This window comes from Ascaphus truei, chromosome 1 (assembly GCF_040206685.1).
Source record: "Ascaphus truei isolate aAscTru1 chromosome 1, aAscTru1.hap1, whole genome shotgun sequence".
NCBI lineage: Eukaryota > Metazoa > Chordata > Amphibia > Anura > Ascaphidae > Ascaphus > Ascaphus truei.
Window position 1 is genome coordinate 534,680,942 of NC_134483.1, and position 25,324 is coordinate 534,706,265.

Consider the following 25,324-nt stretch of genomic DNA (forward strand, 5'->3'; position numbering starts at 1 on the left):
CTCTGTGACATTCATATGCTTATATATATGTTGTGGTTATTTTGGGGGTTCAATAGGAGCTTGTTAGGTGTCCAGTATATTTTAGAAGATAAAGAAGATCAAGAAATGGTGACAGATGAAGATAGAAGAAGGTAATTAAAGAAAGAAAAAAGAAGATTTGGGTACCTGATCTGGATCTTCATGGCGGATGGCATCGGATGCTGTTGGAGGCCTTCAAGGTACGTGAGCTTCCTGTTACCCCGGGTGTTGGAGGGCCACAGCTTCTAATGGTAAGTAATATATTGAATATTTGTAAATGTCTCTTTTTACAGGTTTCTTCATTGGATGTGTTTTTTGATTTTTGGGGGAGGCACATTAACTGATAATATATTAATCTGTACCACTTTAAGGTACAGATTAATACATTATTATGACAATATTTTGGGGGTATTTGTGGCTTGGTATTGCTGTTGGTTTTTTTAATGTCAGTTTCTTATGTGGATGTGATTGTTTGTTTTTTTCCTGCTTAATGGTAATAAAATGTTTGCGATTGGTGTTCGTTTGTAGTTAATGTTAGCTAATGCGTTTTATGGTTATTTTCAGATATTGTTTGAATTTGTTTCTTTGTCTTTTAATGTTTACATTCATTAATGTTGTAGTAATTCATTGTTCGGATTAGTTAGTGTTACTATTCATTTTGAGTTGGTTTAGGAATTAATTGGTTTCTTTGGTTAATGGTTTAATTAATTCATTGTTGATGTTGTTACTGCTTGTATTCATTGGATTAGCTGGCTACTATATTTATTTACTTTATTTAGGTATGCTAATGGAGTGTTTAATAATGGGCAAATAATCTATTATCCATATCTAGATGATAGTTATTTTGCACATTATTGTACTGTATGTGTTAGGGGGGTGTATTTAGTTAGAAATAATGTTTAGTATTTTTGTAGGCATAACATTGGTACCGCAGGCCCGCGGGTACCCCAGGACTCCCGCAAGGACCCCGGGACGGCCGCGGGGTCAGCCGGGGACACCCGCGCGACCCCCGGCCCCCCTCGGGAACCCCCGCGGGGTCAGTCGGGGACACCCGCTGGCGTGTTGTATGGGTGTTGAGCATGCAAAAATGTAAAGCAAGACATTTTTCAAAGTCCAGCTTTTTTGCGTCCACCTTGAGCTGACGTGTTCTGTTGAACGCAACTTTCACGTACGCTAAGGTTACGTAGCCTAGTGCATCCCGCTTAAGGGCAGAATTTAACGCAAACAGGGTAACGAATGAGCAGCGTTGGACTTAGAAAAAAATCCTGAAAAAGTCAGTTTTAGAGCGAAAAAGTGCCTGTTGCATGGCTTAGTGCATCGTGTTCAGCGCAACATCACGTTCTAAGAGCACTTTGCGCTCTAAAAACGGAGCTTAGTGCATGACCTCCATACAATAAATAGTACAGTAAATACAGTTAACCTGGTTCTAGTTATTTCTACTTAGCATGTACAGTATAGTAGCATTATACTAAAGTGTACAGTACTGTAAGATAAATAAAGATGGTTAAAAGTAAATAGGCAAGAGTACTGTTTTGGTATAGCGTAGCAAATCAGTTCTTTGATCAGAGTGCAGAGAAAAAAATATAAAACCCTTGGAGAGTCAAAATGTGGACTAATACAAGTTAACCATAACCTACTATTGAACATAAAGCAGGGTCTATGACAATGTCATTATTGATGATATGATAATCTGAAAGGTCAGTACATGTTTTATAATGTAACGAAAAATAACCATGTACCACTGTATATTATTTCCTTACCACTTCACTGCTTGATATTCAGGAATTTAATGCGCAAAATAGTTACAGTCCACTTCACTTTCCTTTTAATGTAATTTTTGTCCAAATGCAGCCCATCCCCCTTTTCATTTAATATCCTAATTTTCATTTTGAAAATCATCTTGCATAGGTGACTGGTACTGTATATGGATTGCACCCTCTTAAGTATGTGCATAACCCTTGGAATCTGCAGGTGGATTCCAGCTGCGTAGCTTCGTCGGGAATCCACCATTGGAATCCAATGGAACCCATCACACAAATTATGTAGATTACACAGATTCTGAAACCAAAAGCATTACAATTTTCCAGTTCAACTTCCTTCCTGTTTTTTTACACACGTTCCTAGCGAAGGAAAGAAGTGTGTGTGTAGGACTGGGTGGTGAGGGAAGGGAGAGAGATAGGGAGTGATAAAGAAAGAGATAGATAATGTACAGTACAAAGAGAGAAATTACGAGAGCAAGAAAGCGAGAAACATAGAAAAAAGAGAGAGATAGAAAGAGAAAAAGAGAAAAGTAGAAATAAATTAGAGAGAGTTTTTTTGTTTCTTTCACATTTTAATTGTCGTTATCAGTGTTGTCAGAAAGGGCCAGAGCAGCTCTGTTTGTGACCTTCCTGTGAGACTGAGGAGTAATTTGCCCTCAGGTTCAGTTGGCAGTGAGGGCGGAACAGCACAGGCAGCAGTCGATATACCAGTGGACATTCCTGGTACCAGCAGTAGGAGCAGCCCATGGCTGCTGAAACCCCAGTTGCAAGCACGCCACATGAACCTGCTGCTCCTGCTGCTGTTCAGAGGAATGTTTTTTTTTGGCAAGTAGCTCAACCTTAGAAGAAACAGGTGGGGCGAAGGATTTGTACGCTATTGCTTATTTATTGGAGAGTAAGTTTCTGTCAGGACACCTTTGTCAGCAGCTATTTGCTCTGTTTCATTGACCTCAGGTTATTCTATCTGCATACTAACAGAGACTAATTGTAAAGGATGCTCGCCACAAACAGGACTGGACCGCGAGGCCGAGGTGTGGATTTGTAAACACAAAGCTGAAGCCGAGAGGCCATGTCCGGTGTGCAGGCTCATCATTGTGTAGACAGGTCAGAGTTTGGAGAAGTAAGGTAGTAGATATGCTCGTCCTGATCGAGGTGTTAAATAATAATAATATTCCACTTATTATTATTTGTTCTGAAAGATTACAAAACTTCAGAAGATGGTTTTCCAGCAGACAGTCAATTTATTCTTACAAAGTTACTTACAAATCAAAGTTCAATCAATGATGGCAAACATGTGCTTCTGATGTTATAGAACAAACTTAGATGTTGCATGCAGTGTGTGTCGTTGAGCATGGCCCAGCAAAGAGAAAGAAATGGATATGCAACTGGTAGTTATAGATCACTAACTCTGCCCCGTTACTGCCTTGTGGCTAAGGACAAAGAACTTTCAAACTACTGTACTTCAGCTCAAATTTCCTACCAGGACTTAAGCCAAACCCCAACATTTGCTATGCATCAGACCTCACATTGGATTCAGTTCCCTTTGTTACATAAAAATCCAAAATCCAACAACATATTGTCAATACAATTGTCTTGATATAAGTTCTCATTCATACATTTTAATATAATAAATGGATTTCTAACAGAGGGTAAGAGACTGGAGGATAGTTGAGGACACTTAGCAGAGGTCGACGATAGTAGAAGGTAGAGTGGTAGATATCCAAGCCGATTTTGAGGCTTGCAGAGGTCCGGGAAGTAGGGTAGGGGTCCATGGTCAAGGTAACTGGAATGCAAGAGAAGTTAAAGCAAGACAAGACAAGCAAGGCAGGGTACGGCAAGCAGAAGCTTGTGGACAGCACTTCGTCACTAGATAGAAACTACTATGCTCAGCCGATTAGGAGAAGGGATCGCTGAGCATATAAAGGTCGATGAACCAATCGGATGAGAGGTACACAGCAGAAGCAGATGTTTGACCCTTTATTGTAGAGTCAATCCAAGACAAGGTGCACAGATGAATACAATAATCATTATCATACTACTCGATGGTCACGGGGCGGAGTTAATACTGCAGGTGTCCTAAATGAATCAGCTCTCCTGCTATCAGTGCTAACTTGTGTTTGAATACGGAGCCTGGCAACCCATGGGCGGCGCCGGATAGCCATGGTAGCAATGAGCAAGAGGTGCAAGTAAGAGGTGTGAGGTGTGTCACGAGACACGTCACTGTCACGCCATAATCACGTCATTCTAATGATGCTTCCTGTGCCAAGGTCCAGCTGTTGATGCATTTCTTTGCATTAAAAAAGAAATAAAACAAACTAAATTCTGAAATGTTAAAAAACAAAGGTTTTTTTTTAATTATAATTAATGATTAACGTTTGTTACATTTTTATTTTATATTACACATGTTTTTATAGTTCAGGGCTGTTACATACAGTATTTACATAGTAGATGAGGTTGAACAAAGACATGTGTCCATCGACTTAAACCTATGTTACCTTTTTTTACCTTTTTCAAATTAATATTCAATATGCCAAATTACACATAATTTAATTAATCAATCATCAATTTAATCATTCCATTAATCATGTTTTTCTAGTTAAAAAGCTGCGTTTTCAAATTAATATGCAATATGACAAATTGCATGTAATTTCCTTAATCAATCAGACATATTTAGTATTTGACTCATTGTTACTTATTATGTTAATCTGTTTTTCTAGTTAAAGACTGTGGTAAAGGAAAACATGTTCAAATTAATATGAAAAATACCAAATTGTATGTAAGTTCATTCATATATCATAGACATATTTAATAACTGTCCATAACTACTTCTAGTTAGTTATTTCATTACAAAGACACAGTATTCGTACTATTAGTCATTACTTATGTTATAAACCAAAGAAGAAGAAACAAAAACAAGTGTGCCCTACTGTATGTTAAATTGTAAATTATGAACAAAACATGATTTGAAGTTATTAGGATTAATTATGAAGAAGAATCATATGATCTGACTGCCCATAATGACCACTCACTCTCCATTTATTTTTGGGGGTCAGACATATATATTTTTATCTTGGTGAAATCATATTATGTAGGAGTCTAACGTTAGTTTCATCATTGGATTTTGATGCTATTTTCTCCCTCTCCAAGTCTCTGACTGTGTGTGCTCAGATCAGACTGAGTCCTGTCTGTGTAAAGTGTTGCCAAGCCATGTGTCAAGTTTACAAACCTAGATGTTACATTGGTGGCTGTATTATCAGCCTATTGTTTTATGCAGGTTTAATCAGTGGTAATGTAACCCTATTGTTTTTTAAGGACCAATAGAAAAAATAAGAACCCTATAAAAAAGAATAAAATAAACCAGAAATTAACACGAGCACTATAACTGGAATATACAGTGCACTAAATCCAGGAGGTTAAGGAAGGACGTTAAAACCAAAATAATCCAAATGGGGGGTTACCGTCCACCCCACTGAATTGAATTTCCTACTCAATAATATACTCATTCAGAGTTAGGCACTCATTGCTACTAAAACTAGTGGCAGTGGACAATGCATTGATTCAAACAGATCAGAACAGCACACTCACAAGAGTACTGACGTACGGTTAACAGGATATTAATTATTGTGACCAAAATGTAAACATAAAAAAAAGGATCCTCCATCCTACCCATACATTACTGAGAGAACAAGTATGACTTACCCATGCCCTGAGCTGGACCCCTCTCCCATTCCTAATAACCACAACAGACAACTTATTGGGAGAAAAAACGGTCACAGCTTTATTCATAACAAAAACCAACATAATAAATATAACACATTATCCCAACTAGGAACCCAGTCAAATTGCTCCACTAACATCCACCAAGGGCTTGTGGGATACCCTCAGCTCATGCAACCATTCAGTATCTTAGGCCAAACGACACAGAGCCCCCTTATGGATGGTCACCACAATTCTGGTCACCTATGCCAAGAATGGTACTGCCATCCTGAAATTACCATACGGAAGGTCACCACCAATCTGGCCGCTAAGCCTGGAATGATACCGCCTTTCACAAATATCACTTGCGAGGACTAAGACCTCCCACCAGGAGCCAATACTGACTTAGTCACCCCGAGTAAACACTACTCCTGCCATACCATTTCCAAGCTGTAACGTATACTGAGCAGTGTCTCCTGTGGTGCTTCCCTGGTATGGATTGCAGATGGTTCCTTGACATTTGCCAAACACTGCTCCCATGATCTAGGTCACCAGTTGTTTACCTTCGACTACTGCTGTGTTCCTGACTGGATGCTGACTGGATGGTTTTCACGATCCTGGAGAATTCACTTTCATAGTCGTTTTACCCAAATGCTTATTAGTCTTGTTGTACGTGCATATCTTACCAATACTTGTTACTAACAGTATACTCCTAAATGCTATAATACAATATGAGAGTTTTTGCACTTTTTGCTTTTTTGTATATAATCAGTGGATGATTTGCACTTAGGCCCGGTAGGCCTGGGCCTAGGGTGGCAACATTTTGGGGTGCCGTACATCGGCGCTTCCCACACCCTCATGCGCATACACGGCAAGCAGGTGCCAATTGTGCATGTGCAGCCAGCGAGCACCGATTGTGCATGTGCGGTGTCATGTTGCCATGACAACGTGATGGCGCAGCATCAAATGATGCTGAAGGAGCAAGGCGGCACCAGGTAAGTGCCTAAGGGTGGCATATGTGTATATCCGCCACTGTATACAATGTAGACATATACAGTATTGCTTTCTACATTACCTTTTTTGTTTAATGACCCTGTACTTATCTACTGCAGCAGTATTACACTTTACTCAAATCACTATGCATTAACTAAATTTGTCTCAGTACACTTGTAGATTGCATGGAAAAATTGCACTTTCTAGATGCGTGTGCAAACCGGCCTGCAGTTATACATATATGATATATTGTGCCATTCAAGACAGTACAGATACAGATAAGAGGTCAACTCAATCTGACACCTACTGTATATCACTACGCAGTACCCATTCTTTGAAAAAAAAGTATTCTACAAAAAAAAGAATTCTATTTGTCACAGCTTAAGCATTAGTGATTGCTTTATTCGAAAAATGTGCACCGGCAGGAGGGTTGGGTACAGGGCCCTACACACATCATGGATGGGTATGTATGATTATTTATTTATTTATAAAATATTTTACCAGGAAGTAATACATTGAGAGTTACCTCTCGTTTTCAAGTATGTCCTGGGCACAGAGTTAAGACAAATAATACATGGTTCCAAAACAGTTACATAAATGAACAGGGTATACATTATATACAAGACATTGCATGCAAAGTTAAAGAAAATATATATTATTGGCGTATGAAACAGTCACAGAGCAGAAAAAAATGTGAGACAGCCTTAGATTTGAAAGAACTTAAACTGGAGGTGGATGTGTTCTCTGGTAGGTTGTTCCAGTTTTGGGGAGCACGGTAAGAGGAGGAGCAGCTGGATACTTTGTTGAGCCTTGGGACCATGAACAGTCTTTTGGAGTCTGATCTCAGATGATAAGTGCTGCATGTGGTAGGGGTGAGGAGCTTGTTCAGATAGCTGGGTAGCTTGCCGTAAAGAATTTAAGGGTAAGACAGGAAAGGTGAACTTTGCGCCTAGACTCTAGTGATGACCAATCTAGTTCTTTGAGCATTTCGCAGTGATGTGTGTTGTAGTTGCATTGGAGAACAAAATGACAAATTGAATTGTAGAGGGTGTCAAGTTTGCTAAGGTGGGTTTGAGGTGCCGAACCATATACTATGTCTCCATGGTCAATAATTGGCATTAGCATCTGCTGTGCGATATGCTTTCTGACCAGGAAACTTAGGGAGGATTTGTTCCTGTAAAGTACCCCTAGTTTGGTATAGGTCTTGGTTGTCAGGGTATCAATGTGCATCCCGAATGTTAAGTGGGAGTCAAACCATATGCCCAGGTATTTAAAACTAGTGACAGGGGTTAGGGTGGTGTTAGCGTTGGTTATAATCTGGAGCTCAGTCGCTGGAAACTTTAAAAATTTAGTCTTGGTCCCAAATACCATTGTTACAGTCTTGTCAGTGTTTAAAAACAGTTTGTTTTGAGAAATCCAGTTTTCGAGTCTCAAAAAGTCAGACTGAATTATGTGTTGAAGGTCAGAGAGGCTATGGCTGTGTGCATATAGGATTGTGTCATCTGCATACATGTGTATTGAGGCTTCCTTACAAGATGTGGGAAGATCATTAATGAACACTGAGAAGAGTAGGGGCCCCAGAACAAAGCCTTGCGGGACACCACAGGTGATATCCAGGGGGTTGGAGTTACAGCCTGAGATGGACACATGTTGAGATCTACCTGATAGGTAGGACTGAAACCAGTTTAAAGCATGCTTCCCTATTCCAGAGCTCTGGAGTTTGTTAAGCAAGATAGCATGATCAACTGTATTAAAAGCCTTTGCAAAATCTAGGAATACTGCACCAGTGAGTTGTCCCCATTCCATTCCACACTGGATTTCATTGCAAACTTTTAGCAGGGTAGTTACGGTGGAGTGTTTGGGGTGAAAGCCAGATTGGAATTGACTAGGGAAATTTGTCTTGTTATAGTAATCGCTTAATTGGGAGTGGACACATTTTTCCATGACTTTGGATAGAATTGGGAGATGTGAGATTGGCCTGTAGTTTGAGACAGTGTTTTTGTCCCCACTTTTGAAGATTGGGACAACTCTGGCAGTTTTCCAGGTCTTAGGGATATGGCCTGCAGACAGGATAGAGTTGACTATGGAAGCAATTGGTTTGGCAATGGCTGGGGCACCAAGTCGTAGGAACCTAGATTGTGGTAAGTCAGGTCCACATTGGCAGCTTAGTTTTAATTTGAGGAGCGCTTGTGTAATCTCCTCTTCAGATACTGGGCCAAATTGAAAATTGTGGGCAGTGTTGGGAGGGGGTGGGACTATGTGGGTACTCCCAGGATGAGATTCAGGTTTGTGGTTTGGGCTGCGTTTCGCTAATAAGTTAGTGGCACCCCCTACAATGTAATCATTGAATGCATTTGCAATGTCAGTGGGGTTTGTCAGAGTTATTATTGTAACTATCGAAGGAGAAAGAGATTGAACAGACCTTTATGAACTGATCACTCCTATCTGCTGAGTACCTGGTCCAATTCAATTACCAGCACGTTGAACTAACTATGAAAACGAGATGAACCTAACATCCCAACAACATAATCGAGTTGAACAACTACGGGCAGCACACCCTTTTCATTAACTCATACAACTTCTACAACGTGTTGCAGCCCCCCAATTCTCACCTCTGACGAAGTCCCGTCGTTCATTCTGTTCGGTGTCACTACCAGAGAAATGGTTGGTAAAGCCCAATTTATTTCCTGGTCTACTTAGAGGATAATGTCTATTACATTTTCTTTTACTTTTTTTTATTTATTTTTATATTTTATTTTTATTCTAAAACCCCTTGGTATATGCACTTTCTGTGATGATCAGAAAGAGTGGTTCTGTGCAATGTAAGGTCAATTTCAAGTTTTTTTCAATTTCACCTATCATGATATACTGTACAGTAGGTCTATAGATTTGAAAGATCCTGCAACGTCTTGGAAAGTACTTCTGATAGATATATTAGCACATTCCAAAATAGCTCCAACCAGATCGAAATAGTTCATGCATTTTGAAAACATCTTGTTGTGGCCCAGATAAGATTTCTTCTCTTGAATATAATTTGAACCTTCTAATCTATGCTACGTACTGTCCGTAGCTCTAACATATACTGTAGTTGTTACGCGACTTTATTAACATACAGAACTTTGCGATAAAATGCTGGGACCCTTTGATGTCTACGCTATGTAATGGAGTCTAGATTATTTTATTACGAAAATCTGTAAACATAAGCACTATCTTGCTTATTTGGGCTATATACAGTATTGTTCTGAAAATCATATGACATGGTGGTGTCTTTAGTGGGTTTGTGCTTTATTCAATACTTCAACCATCAGAATAATAAATGGTCCCTTTTGTGTGTGATATCGATCTAAAAAATTTTTTTACGTTTTTTCCCCCCCAGCAAAATGTTTGTTCATATAGGTTTTTTCTCCGAAAGTTACTTCATAGTTTACATTATTGCTATCAAAGAGAGTAATAATCACTTCCAATATTTAAATGCTAGGTAATTATGCTAAATATAGCAATATTATCAAATCCATTGAGTATACAATATATGTATATGTATGTATATGTATGTATATATTTTCTAGATGTTAATGCACCAACATGCTTTAGATCACTAAAGTTAAATATGATTAATTTATTTTGTCATTTTGACATCTAATTAATAATTTTTTATAGGTCTGCTTCCGTTTACAGTTCTATGTCTATGTTTCTGTCAATGTCTAGTTAGAATTTCTTTGATAACTCTAGGGGAATAATAAACGATAGGTATAAACACGTTTTAATGACCTTTATAGATGGTATTGGCACTTTGACTTTCTTACATCTTCTGCCTGGTTTTGTTTACATATTGTTGCACAGATACCATGGTCCAAAATCTTTTGGCTCCATTTGTTATGTGATGATGTGTAGATTACGTGAGCAGGACCACGCGTGTATATATTTAAGCAGTGTTTTTACTGTTTGTGATATCTTGAGAAAAGTTAGAGTTGCGGACATAACGTCGATCCTTTCACATCAAATAATTTTAAATATTTTGCAAAAGTCCTCTGGAGTGCCGTTTAGTGCCTCATCCAAGGGAATCCTTTTGTATGCTGTATCGCACCTGGCTTGTGATATGCTTGCACCCCAGGCATTTCTAAAGAACGCACCTTTCTCTCTTCTACTACTGATCTATAGTACAACAACAGCAGCCCTAACCAACCCACAGTCAAACCCTACCTACAACACAATGGCCTAAACTTGAGGCTGCACCCCTATGTATATACCCCTTCCATAATAAATCAGCTTGTGGATTTGTATTCCATTTGTGGATTCATATTCCATTTGCAGATTTGTACTGTACTCCAAACCTACATATCTAGCTGTCTATCCTTCCCACCACAGTCTACATATCTAGCTGTGGTAGAAAGGGGGGGTGATAGACAGCACTCTGACACAATGACTAAGCAAGGTTGCAGGGTGCACGGAACAGGAAGGGACCCTAATTCCCTTCAGAAGTACTAACAAACCAAAAAATAGTACCAGCACTCTCTGTCTCACAGCTACAGATATAAGTGAATACCAGTGTAGGGAATATGAATAATTTAATGACACTAATAATAAACAGAAAATATAGCAACAATAGCTAATACGCCAATGCAAGAATAAATATCACCATAGAGGAAATCAAAAATAAAGGGGTAGAGGGGAAAGAATGAGAAGGGGAAAAAAACACAAAAGAAAAGCAAAAAATCACAAAAATGGAAAAAGGAAAGCAAACTAGGGGGGCGACGTTTCGAGGGGTGACCTCTTCATCTGGCCCATTCCCCCTGGTCCCAAAGGGTCCCAGAGGTACTTCCCTAAGCCTTCCCTCCCCACTGTCAAATAATCCAACACTCAGCTAATGATATAAATCTAAAGTCTAAAGAGGGCAAATCACATAAGCAGATATCAAATATCAAACAATGAATGTAGATACAAGAATATTGTAAAAGACACAGAACATATGCAGATATCAGATGTCAATCAGTGAACAAGTATAAGCAAACCCTCTTCCTGGTGCCTTGTCGAGTGCTTGGGATCTAGCTGTATTCCAAACCTGTCGGGCGGATTTTCAGTGATAGGGACTGAATCTGCCTTTTTGAGATTGATCGGCGAAACTCCATGGAAGTGACAGGTTCGGAATTCATGGAATTATTTCCCCCATCTCTACTGATCACATTATTTTATTAACAATGTATAGGTAGTTAAGGGAGTTAACCCCCTAAGGTGGTGCTTCAAATTGGTGTCGGTTTGAGGACTGTTGTGATCCTCAGTGTAACAGTGGTAGGGCAGATTTGCCAGATTAGAAGTTATAAATGGGAGCAGTGAGATAGGTACCCCTATATAGAGAATGGTAGCATAATAGCATAATACTTCATTCAGGCACAATAAGGCACAATTCGGATGGCCGTTTGATAGGGAAAGTGATCTCTAACCTGACCGGAGTGCTTCTCCCATCCGGCGGTTCCTTCTGTGGCGGGTCACGTGTTCCCGGCGGGTCCTCGAGCAGGGAGTACAGAGACTCGTATAGCTGGCTCGTTGGTGCCTGCTGGCTGTCCGTTCCAGAGAAGGGGACCTCACCGCTGCTCTCCTTGAGGTGTGCATCCGTCCCAGAACAGGTAAGTAAGAAGGAGGGGAGGGACAGGGACTTGGAGCACTTTGTGTTTTTTTGATCGAATCTATCACATTTCTGCTCACGCACAACTACTTTAGCTATGATTCACAATTTTATTTGCAACTCACTGGCACTGCAATGGGTACGTCTTTTGCACCCTCTTACGCGAATCTTTTCATGGGGTTTTGGGAATCACTTTTTATTTATAGTGATTTAAATTTATTTAGGAAACACATTTTGTTTTATCGCCGCTATATCGACGATCTGTTTTTTATTTGGGAGGGTGACACTCACACTCTGGAGCTTTTTATCCAGTCTTTAAATTCTAACAATTATAACCTGCACTTCACATATGAGCACAGTAGTAATCAAATACACTTTTTGGATATTCTTATTTATGTTGCTTTAAGGGGAGAGATTCAGACCGATGTGTACAGGAAGCCCAACTCTAGGAACACTTACCTTATGGCGAATAACAACCACCCATTGCCCCTTAAGAAAGGTATACCAAAGGGGCAACTCATGCGCCTCAGAAGGTTGTGTTCAACCGATGAAAATTTCGTCAACCTGGCAAATCTGATGATTAATAGATTCAAGGACAGAGGGTATCCTGAAAAGGATCTAGTGGAAACCTTTACTATGGTTAGAGCAATGTCAAGGGAAGAACTTCTGTCAAGAACAAAAGTGAAAAAGGGAGACCGCACCCAAAATGCACCCCTGTTCATTACCAGACAGAGCCGTCAATCAAATGACATCAGGTCCATTATAGCCAAACACTGGGAAACACTTAAACTAGACTGTGACCTAGAAAACATCACAAAGGAAAGGCCCAAATTGGTCTTTCGTAGAGCAAAACCCTTATCATCTTATTTGTCACCCAGTCTCTTTTCATCCCAAAGTGTGGATAAAATTAGGAATATACCTAAAGGGTTCTTCCTATGTGGACGGTGTAATGTGTGCCAGTATGCTAGACCAACAAAGGTACTGCACCGACACACTTTATTCGAGCAAATACCCGGTATGTACCTGGCAGATACCTGGAATGCGCCACTCCTCACCTCTGACAAGCCCCGTTGCATTTGCCTTCCCAGCCTGGGTTCATGCCTGGCTGATGGGCGGCTGATCTGTTAAATGATAATGATTAGGATTTAATAGGCTGCAATGCTTCGCGTGTCTACCAGATGGCATAAATTCATGAATTGTAATGCAGTTTATATATATATACTGTGCAGTATTGCAGCCAGCGGGAATAAAATGCTTCAATCCCTGCTTGGAAAATAACTCAATGCACTCGGGCAGAAAACAGTCACAAACCTCAATACACCCGGGTATACCCGAATTCGTGGGACTAGCCAAGCTCGAATAAAGTGTGTCGCCAGTGTAATTGATTGTCTTAAACCAAAGGTTAAAAAACCCATACATACGTTTATCAACTGCAATAGCAGTCACGTAGTCTACATGATTAGATGCGGATGCAACAAGACCTATATTGGCCGTACAATTAGAGCGTTAAAAACTAGAATACAGGAACATGTACGGCTAATTAAGAAAAAGGACTTGTTGCATACGGTCTCTCGGCATTTCTCCTCCTGTCGACAAGGTGGCCTACAAGGCTTTTCCTTTTTGGGACTTGAACATGTCCCTAGTCTGATAAGGGGTGGTAACAGACTTAAGATATTGAACCAAAAAGAGATGTCTTGGATCTTCTGTATGGACAGTCTCCATCCACAAGGTCTTAATGTGGATTGGGAGCTGTCCCATTTTTTGTAGACTGCTAGCCCTGTGTATTACAGTCAACTGTTTGCTGAATAGATATATATAGGTATTATTCATCTCTCCTGCCATGCCTATATTGGTGAACTGTTTATTCCCTGTTTGATATACCTAGGGTCTACTAAAATATAAAACCGGTACTTATGCTGTTTCTGTGCCGTTGTTCTGCTGCTCTTCTGCTTTCTTGCCTTTATTGTACTTAGAGGCTTCAAAATTATTGTTGTAACTTTGGATGCATTAATACAATTTTTAAAACATACCATTATGAGGTTATGCCCAAAACTATTGGGTGGTCTGCTGCTCTTATACAAAATAGAATGCAATATGTTTTTCTTATCCATTGTCTGCTGCCTGAATTTTCACCTAGAATTATGTGATATTCTATATTCTCTCTGTGTGGCTGCTCTTATTTTACTAGACGTTTAGATTTGTTACATGTCTTAAACATGTTTTTAACTATATGCACAATAGGTGAATTAAGTACATCTAGCTCTCTAGGATAATCTCTTGCAAGGTAAATGGTCATTCTAATATGCATAATATTATCAGATGATGCATCACCTATTAATGTATATTAATATGTATATTTTATGTAAGATTAAATGTTCTGTCTTGTTATGTTCTCCACATATCAGTTTGCTTTGGCAGCCAGAGGATAGACCTGCTACCCATGCAGTATTAGTTTCCTATAATGTATCCAGGAACTATATGGTTAAAATTCCCCTCCATTAGATTTGATGGGCAGCTCCCTCCAAATTTACATAATTATCTAGTGGCCTGTATTCTACCGGCCAGGGGCGGGGATTTCTAATTGATCACGTGGGTGTTTGTGGGTATTTAGGGAACATCCCTGGCTGCAGTATAGCACTCTTTGAAAAAGTCTCTTAGACGAAACACGTCAGAGAACCTGTCCTGTTTTTATGATGGCAATGTTGCCGTAATAAAGTTTTTGCACGCTGCCACTGCCGCCAGCCTGTTGTTTTTTTGCTGTGCTCCAAGTCCCTGTCCCTCCCCTCCTTCTTATTAACAATGTATGTAAAATAAATAATTTGCATCAATATACAACATATTTAAGTGTTTATCACCAAATCAGGTTCGACAGGGTGTTACGCCGATGCTCGCCACAAACCGGGACCGGACCGCGGGGCTGAGGTGGGGTTATATAATCACCGACCTTAGTCCACGCAGACTGATCCGGAGTGCGCAGTTCGTAGTCGTACATCGCAGGGTCAGGATTGGAGAAGGCAGCATCGTCGTTAATGAAGCAGGAGTTCGGCAACAGGAAGTCAGGAGTGCCCCGCTTCAGCTTAGGAGCGTGAGCGCGGGGGTGGCTTCTGCGCGAGGAGCGGCCTCGGCCCATGACGCCGATCTCAGCAGGAGGAGACAGCAGGCTGGCCGAAGTTCACCGCAGGGCAGCGTCGGGAAGAACCAACGCTTCAGCGCAGAAGTCCAAGGCAGGCCACTGCAAGAGGATCGCAGCAGGCCGCAGGAAAGGAAGGGTAGCCACTGCTAGGAGGGAATGCAGCAGATACCAGTGCTGGCAACAACGCTTCAGCACAGACGTCCCGGGTAGGCCACTGCAAGGAGATAGCAGCAGGCCAGTGCTGGCATCAACGCTTCAGCACAGATGTCCAGGGCAGGCCACTGCAAGGAGATAGCAGCAGGCCGCAGGAAAGGAAGGGTAGCCACTGCTAGGAGGGAATGCAGCAGTTACCAGTGCTGGCATCAACGCTTCAGCACAGACGTCCCGGGTAGGCCACTGCAGGAGAATAGCAGCAGGCCGCAGGACAGGAAGGGTAGCCACTGCTAGGAGGGAATGCAGCAGATACCAGTGCTGGCAACAACGCTTCAGCACAGACGTCCCGGGTAGGCCACTGCAAGGAGATAGCAGCAGGCCAGTGCTGGCATCAACGCTTCAGCACAGATGTCCAGGGCAGGCCACTGCAAGGAGATAGCAGCAGGCCGCAGGAAAGGAAGGGTAGCCACTGCTAGGAGGGAATGCAGCAGTTACCAGTGCTGGCATCAACGCTTCAGCACAGACGTCCCGGGTAGGCCACTGCAGGAGAATAGCAGCAGGCCGCAGGACAGGAAGGGTAGCCACTGCTAGGAGGGAATGCAGCAGTTTCCAGTGCTGGCATCAACGCTACAGCACAGACGTCCAGGGTAGGCCACTGCAAGGAGATAGCAGCAGACCAGTGCTGGCAACAACGCTTCAGCACAGACGTCCAGGACCAGGCCTCTGGATACTCAGGAACTTGGAAGGTAAGAACGCTAGGAGAGAGGCCTGGGGTGGTTTGTGGCAGAGACAGTAACACAGAGGTAGGAATAGTTATGCTCGGCGCTGGTTCAGAGCCAACGCCTAGAATATAAAGGGCGGAGATCCAATCACAGGAGGAGGGTGTGTGGGAATTCCTCCAATGAAAGAGCACAGGGCAGAAGCTGCAATGAGAGGCAGCACCTGTGTCATAGATTGCCAGAGGAAGCTTGCAACTGCACAGGTCTGCAAGGCTATAGTCAAAGCCAGTAGTGGATTCCTTACACAGGGAGAGATGGAGCACTACAGGAAAAAATTGCTAGAGAGTGTGTTCCCAATAAATCAGAGCATGGTACACAAAAACGAGCCCTAGGGCCCCCACCAACGCTGTTTGATGACACTTTTTACCTCCAAACACGTGGAACCGCAATGGGCACCAGCTTCGCTCCCTCATACGCCAACCTATTTTTAGGTTGGTGGGAGTCGGTCCACGTGTTTGGAGATAACAACCCTTATCGACACTTTATCACATTTTACAGACGGTTCATAGATGATTTAATATTTATTTGGGAAGGAGGGGAAGAATCACTTTTATTATTTATCAATCACCTTAATCACAATGAGCTAAATTTAAAATTCACTCACACTTTTGATTATCATCACTTACATTATTTGGATTTATTTTTATTCATTGATATGGATGGGAAAATCAACTCTAATGTATATAGGAAAACAAACTCCCGCAAAACATATTTAAGATTTGACAGCTGTCATCCAAAACCCCTCCTAAATTCAATTCCGAAGGGACAATTAATACGTTTGAAACGAATATGTTCAAAAAATGAAGACTTTATAATTCAATCCAATGAATTGTTAAAAAGATTTGAAGAGAGGGGGTATCCAAGATCCAATCTCAGAAGGTCCCTAGAAGAAGTTGGGAATATGAACAGAGATGATCTCTTGAATAAACAAAAAAATCGATCAAAACGCCAAAACAAATGGGATGCAAACAATCCAATCTTTATTACACAACACAACACTCAAGTAAATAGTTTTAAAGATATTGTAAAGAAGCACTGGAATGTTCTGTCTGCAGATCCATTACTAAATAAAGTGTACAGGGAAGGCCTTCGTTTTGTTTTCAAAAAAGCAAAAACGATAGCCAATCACGTTTCAAGAAGTCTTTTCTCATCCTCATGTTCAAATCCAAAAGGATATCTCCCAAAGGGATGTTTCAAATGTCTCAAATGTATATCCTGTGCTTATATGATGCCTTCATCCAATTTTGTATCCTTTAATACAGGACAGTCATACCCCATCAAATCCTTCATAAACTGTAATGCCACATTCATAGTCTATTTATTGGACTGTGGATGTGGCAAACAGTACGTGGGACGCACCACACGAGCGTTAAAGGTCAGAATGAGGGAGCACATTAGATTAATTAAATTAGGAGATCTTACACACCCAGTATCCCTACATTTTACCAAATGTAAACAAGGAGACATTACTAAACTAAAATATAGAGGAATTGAACACATTGAGAAACCCTACAGGGGGGGCAACAGGCTAGACATACTAGACAAAAGGGAACTCTTCTGGACTTTTACCCTAAATACTAGAATTCCATTTGGTTTAAATTCAGATTGGGATCTAAATCCATTTCTAAAATAAAGTATAAAACTGTCATAATTACATAACTCAATTTATGAAAATGGTACTTTTTGTAATAATTATAAGATCTTGTCCAAACAAAACACTGTATAATTAACATCTTATATCCAATATTCATATTAACAAATAGTACTGTATAAAGGAACATGAATAAACGTACAAACAAATACAGTATTGGATAATAAAATAAAGCATAACGGTTCATACATCTGGTGATTCTACACAAACATGGGTCACAGAATAATCTGAATATATGACTCCGGTTTCATATTTAGATGAACAGGCATGCTGTCGAGTGGATTATTTAATTAGTAATCTTACAAATTTAATCCAGGGTAATAACCTCACATATACATGCATGCCAGTTCTAGTTCTAGTTCTATTTCTTTTTCTATTTCTATTCTTGTTGAAGAGTCATATATATATGTATCCTATAGATAAACATCTTTAACTAAGTAGGATCATTTCTTTTAAATATTCACAATTGTTGGTTTTAATATGCTTTTTTGAGTATACACTCCGTTGATAACGAAGATTATGTATACTGGTCACAGTCTAAGTACTAAATAAAGTTATTTTAAGTTTTTTTATTGTTGTTCGTTACACGATACTAATAAAGTTGTTGTTGTGGTTCGTAGACGCGCTGATGTCACCGCTCTACCCTACGCGACGGGCGCCACTCGTGGTGCGTCCTGGCAACATGGCGCGCCGCTCGTGACGCAACTAAGCGACGGGTTAGTGGTGGGGAAAGGCGGGAAAATGAACCTATATCAGGTAAGGGGATTAATCAGAGGATATGCACGTTGAGAAAGAGCGGAAGCTCGAAACGCGTTGGTGGGGGCCCTAGGGCTCGTTTTTGTATACCATGCTCTGATCCATTAAACCTTTTTATTGGGAACACACTCTCTAGCAATTTTTTCCTGTAGTGCTCCATCTCTCCCTGTCGAACCTGTTGAAATCTCTGGAGAACCGGCAGCACACACCTGTGAAGAAAAAGACCCACTGAAGACCCATCTACAAAACAGTGAGTGATTTGCTCCTTTATACACCACAGGAATCCTATTCAATGTATGAGACTGGACACAAGCAAGTGTGAGTATTCATCAATCAAGAGGTGTTACTCTTCCGGTTTATTGATGTTATGGATGTGGTGTCACACTTTATAGATGGTCCATTATAGTGTGGGATACTTCAAGGATATGGAATTATGTTTATTATGCTTTAAAAAACCAGCAACTGGTCAGGTCTGTGTTAGAGCACCATACAGCTTTGTTTGCTCTAGCACCAAATCAGGGTTCATTTTTGAAAAATAGGATTTACAGAATCCAAGCTTTCTGCTCCTAAAAGCACTAATGTTTTTCCAGGTGCAGCATCGGTTTCCAATGTTTATTGCTGTCATTTGGGCTTCCACCTTATCACAGTTCTTTCTAACAGAAAATAAGTAAACAGGATTTTTTAGTACAGGGGTGCGCAAACTTTCTGCGCTGTGCCCCCCCCCCCCCCCCCACCTGCTCTCCCCTTGTGTCACGCCCTCAAATGATGCCTCGGGATGATATGAAGTCACATATAATTTGACACCGTGTCTCCAGGCAACAGGCATCAAATGACGCAGCGAGGTCATGTGGCGTTATATCACATGGCCCTGCGGCATCACATGACGCCGCGTTGTCATGGATACGCGTGGACATGGAAGCCGGGTAAGTGAGCCGCGCCCCACCCAAAAAGTCTCACGCCCCCCAGTTTACCAGCCCCCAGTTGGCTGCTTTAGTACATGCTCACTGCCTTAATATCTTTCTACAACACAATATGATATGGGTAGTTAAAACAGATATCAGTGCACAGATTTGTTGGATTTTAGGATATCAGCTAATTCAGGAAAATGCTCGCAGAGCTAGAAAAACACTGTAAATGAGGAAGCAAATAAAAGGTGTGTGCTTCTCCTTTTCATTCACTGATATGCACTATATTTTCCCAAACTGCAATCACTGCAAGCTTTATTGTAACTAATAGCACACAATGTTTGCAGCTGTTTTGTCAGGTAGCAGCATACAGTATGTTTATCACCTTGCAGCACAAATACAATTTGACTGTTTTTCATCTACAAGAGAGATTTTGTTCTGATGGGAGAGGTTTCCATATAACATTCTTTAAAAATATCAGCAAAACAGCCTCATAAGACAAAGCAAAGATCAAAGGGTGCTCGAGGGTCATATAAAAAAAAAAAAAACAGTGAGCGACTTGAGGTGCACTCCAACCTAGCTCCGGTTAGGTATCAGCTACACATCCTCCGTGCACATGGCTTCCCCAGACCTTGAGGCCACTGTACCCTGAGATCAGCGAGCAGACCTCCTGGAGTCCCATAGTTCTGGATATGGAGACACAGACCGGGGAAGCCGTGCGCACGGAGGGCGTGTAGGTTGAAGTGCGCCTCAACTCGCTCACTGTTTTTTAACAGTGGGGAAAGTGTGAGTGTTGTCCTTTCCCCTCTGTGTTGTGTGTTATTTTAAAATAAAACTTTAATACTCTATTTCTCTCTATACGAGGTTTTGCTACAGACAAGAGTACGTCATCCATACTATGCCAGCATGGAGGAAATTGCTATGTGAGATCAGTGTTATGTTTTGTCTTCATTAAATTTTGCACAGGTTATATTTATCATTATTTTTCATCATTCACTCAGTTTGCGTTGTGGATACTATTTTTTGTGCAATGTGTCGGTAAATGTGGTAACAGTCACACACTAGAGCTTGATTCCACACAACCAGGAATTAGGAAGCTTGTACCGGCAGGAACAGTCAAACCCAACTTGCAACAAACCATAGATGTACCAAGATGATGCTTTTGTAGATTGATCTCCTATACTGACATAAATTCAACAGAACGCTATCTTGTCAAAAAAAGATAAGGACTAACTTTAGCCCAATGCACGTTTCACAATGTGACAACTCCGCTTCTTCTGGGGCAAGTACGGAAATACAAAATGTAAAGACTTAATATACCTATGTCATCATATCCCCACAATCAAACTGAATCCATATTTTTATATATAAAATATTCACATATATACAAAATACAAAAAAAGAGACTGTCCATGAAAATGTACCGTATTAAAGCATTGAGTAAAATAATAACTCTTGAGTCAGTTAGTTTATAATACTGTACATATATTAATGTCCCCCAACCACCATCAATTGTTGTATGAAATCTATCTATTCCAATTACTTTTAAACCTAGAGGGTAACGGCTGTAGTTGATTTTACTGTAAAATGTTGCCCCACTGTGGTAAACACACATTGGGGCCAATTCAGGTATCTTCGATGTTGTCACCGTCAAATCGAACATTTTGTTACGACCCTAACTCACGGTCTGACATTTGTGTCACCACCGTATTCAGAAAGGGTTTTCACAAGTCAGAAACCGTGAGGTACGAAAATGCCAAACCGCTTGAAAGAGCAGCACTGTTACCTGTGTATTTTTCTAAGTTCTGCCCCTGCGATCTGCTTGCTGTCTGTAAGAGCTGCATCTCCCTGCACAGCTCTTACAGGCAATCACACTGTTTTTATTTTATTTTAATAACACAGTATTGAAGCAGGGGGTCTCCGGAACTTAACCACATTAATTTCAGCCTCGGGGACCCCCTGATTCCCGGGTTACAGGCCCCGGTATGGGGTGCAGTCTCTCTCAGCATTGTTTAAATCTCCAGATAGAAGATTCAAGATAGGGAAAAAAAGGCGGTGCACAGCAGCAATAATGGTAGGGCTCAACACATCAAAAATAGGTTAAAAACTATTTATTGAAATGGGTGACATCAAGGATGTTGGCAACAGTTACTCTGACGCGTTTCACGCAACACAGCGCTTTGTCAAAGAGTATGTGGTTCCTTGTGGTCTCTCCCGTTTTGTAGGTAAACAGAAACTGGAAAAAACTGGAATAGGAAGAGATGCGGTGCTGTGTCGCCTGGCTGATTGTCTCCAGCTCACCAGAAATATTTGCAATTTAACATATTATTGCAGAAAGCCATCAATGTATTCGGATAGATTTGATGTGAGGGAATTGATACCAGATACCGCTGAACCCCTTTATAACGCGGTGCTTGGGGTTCACATATTTGCACCGTGTTATAACGGGGATCGCAAAAAAAATGCAGGTTAGCTTTTTAAAAATGGGAGCCAGGTTCAGACCGCGCTATAGTGGATCCGTGTTGTAGCGGATCACGCTATAACGGGTTTGAGCTGTATTATTGGTCTTCCCGGTGGGTTTTTCAGATGCTTATGGATTTGGTGGAGGACATAGAATGACCGAGGGCCCCCAGAAACCCGTGGGAACCATCCAAGGGCCACCAGACACCTGTGGGGACGACCCTGGGACCCCCAGACACCGGCGTGGACAACCCATAGACCCCATTGGGGCCTGCAGGGACTACCTGGAGGCCCACAGAGCCAAGCAAGACCAACCCATGGCCCCCAGACACCCGTGGGTACCCACCAGGGTGAACTGTGGGGCCTGCGTACACCCGTCATGACCACCTGGGGACCCCCGCCAGCCTGTGATATTAATCCTGTGTCTATAAAAATAAATATTGGTTTTATGTGGGGGCACAGGGATGTATTTATTGAAATGTAGGCCATGTTTGTTTATTTTTTTATATACAGGAATGGTGCAGAAGGCCAGCAGGGACCCACAGGAATCACCCAAAGACCCCCGGACACACACAGGGACCACCTGAGGACCCAAGGACACCTGTGGGAAAGAACTGGGGGTCCCACTGCTGTGGGGGCCCTGGGGACCTGCGGGGACAACCGAGGGCCCCCAGACACCTGTGGGAACCACACGAGGGCCCACAGACACCCGTGGGAAAGACTCGGGGACCCCCAGACACCCACGGTGACACCTGTGGACCCCATTGGGGCCCCCAGACCTGGAAGCACATGGAGCCTAGCGGAGACCACCTGAGGGCCCCCAGACACCCTTGGGTACCCCCGGGGTGCACTTTGGGGCCTGTGGACACCTGTCGGGACCCCTGCTGGCCTGTGGTATTAATCCTGTGTGCAAAAGGCTCCATTATGGGTTGCCTGTATCTCCTATGCATGTAAATGTCTCTCGTCACGTGATCGGGAAATTTCAATGCATAGGAGATACCGGCACCCCACAACGAGCCTTTATCTCGGGAAGTAGAGTGTCCCTGGACCTGAAATCAATGCGGTTCAGCTCCGGAGACCCCCTGCTACATTACTGTAATGTTTAAAATTAAATAAAACCCTATGATCACCTGTGAGAGGTGTGCAGTTAGAGTGACTGATTAAGAAAAAAAGAAATAGTTGCGCCAAACTTGTATAATCGGTGTAAAGCTATAGTCCCACACAAAGTGTAACCTGCTGCCAGAGTCTCTATAGAGGTGATTCACAAACCTCTATGTTAAATAGTCTTTGGGAACGGGATGGAAACACCGGCGCTTGTCTCCACTTGTGGCTCAGGAGTACATGTAAAATAAGGGAAAGGGGGTGAGGGGACACAATTGGGATACCAGGAGTGTAGTAACAAATATATAGCTGTATATTTAACCACACACATGGGGACATGAGGTCTTCTGTGGTAGTTGAGAGGGCTCTGGATGTGTATTAACCAACAGATCTTAAACTAGGGATGGGGGGGGGAGAGGGGCCTCTTGATGGTTCCTCAAAATAGGGAGAAGAAGGGAAACATAGTGTAACACTGTTTATTAACAACAAATAAAATAGAGATTAAAAACTCACAAGCGGCCAAGATTTATTGGCATAAAGAGGAGGTGTCTCCAGACTCCACAGAGCGTCCTTCCAAAAGATTAGTGGTTTCTTGGATTGCGTGCAATTCAATGAATTGAATGAATTGTAATGTGTACAGTACTGTGCTACTGTGCTACTGTGTCAATTTCAGGTGTTTAGGTGCCAGAACACTAAAATGCCATTTTATGCACTCGCCTGAACTCGCGTCTAAAGGTGGTAATGGTGGAAGAAATCCCGCGCCGTGACATCGGTATTCTTAGCTAAGATATGTACCAATTGGGCCAAATAAGATGGCCCGAATTTTAGTAAAATGCTCTTCAGACAAAGGAGTTTTTAAATTTAAATCTAGACTTAAATGCCGTAGTTTTTTCACAATTTTCACATTTTTTCACATTTTTTTAAAAAGATTTCCTTGAATTTTTTAGGAACTTCCAATTTTTATTTACATTTTATAAATTTACATAATAATTACGAATCTATATATCTAACTAACAATACTGGTATAATATTGTGAGGATTTGCCGTTCTGCTGTTCCTGCCCCTTTAACTCTCACTCGCCCATTGGACTACCATGGCAATCAAGAGTGGCAACCTGGCAGTGGTACTTACATGCGGCGCGCGGGTTCTGCATGGTCCCCTTCGGTCTCTGGGCATGGGGCGCATTCTCGCCCCTCCTGTCGACGCGCAGCGCACGCACGGTACACGTTCCTTCCGGTGGTCTGCGGTCAACGCCCCTCGGTCCCGCCCCCATCCTGGCATTATCGCTATGCAGAGTGGTTATGCCCCTCGCTCCGCTTCTACCTCCGCGGGTCCTGCCTCTGTTCTCCACCCCTGTCCTGACGTCACGGTTACGCGGCGCAGTTGCGCTCCATGCTCCAACCCTTTTGCCGCGGGTCCCGCCTCTGGTCTCCGCCCTCGTGTTGGCACTGGTGTTGTGGTGCATGATGATGGCGTGCGACCGGGTCGCCTACGGTCTGCGCGGGTTGCGCGCGGCGTGCGCACACATTCTGACGCTGTAGTTATTGGCTGTGTAATAGGATGCACCTTCATGATCCAGCAGCCTATCCTGTACCGCACTCCTGCTTCCTGGTTTCCTCCCATTGGTGTTAGGTCCTATAAATGTGCTCTCAGAGCTCCCAGTCATTGCCGAGCATAACCTCTGTTTGTGTGATGCTGCATTCATCACCTTGTTCCTGTGCTGCCTAACTCTGCCTGAAAACTGCTCTGTGATACTCTCCTGCACTGATCTTGGCTTTGGATACGACTACTCTGCTCTCTCCTGCACTGACGCTACTGACGACTACTCTACACTCTCCAACCCTGACACTGGCTACGTACCCCAACGATCCGCTGCTCTATACTACAAGATCCGCAAGTACCTCATTTACGCTGTCTTCTGTTACCCTGATCCGGCCTGCACGACTATCCTACACTCTAGACGTGCTCTCGCAGTTGTGGTTGGCGTTCTATACAATTCCATTCCCCAGCCCTGAGGTCGCGCCTCGTTTGTGGTGAGCTACGCATTACACATATAAATTCATGATAATAACTACAATAACTCAACTATTGTCATATCCTGCACCTTGTTTCTATAGGTGGATTCACTAATATGTGGTACACTGTGATAGGCACCTTAAATCTAAATCTTAAATGTCAAAAAAAAAATGTATTGCAACAATTAGAACTGTTACTCTCCCTTGTAAATTCCTTTGTAAATTCCCTGTTTTACTAGAACCTCCCCTGCCCCCACTTTGGTTTCAATGTATAAAATGTATGG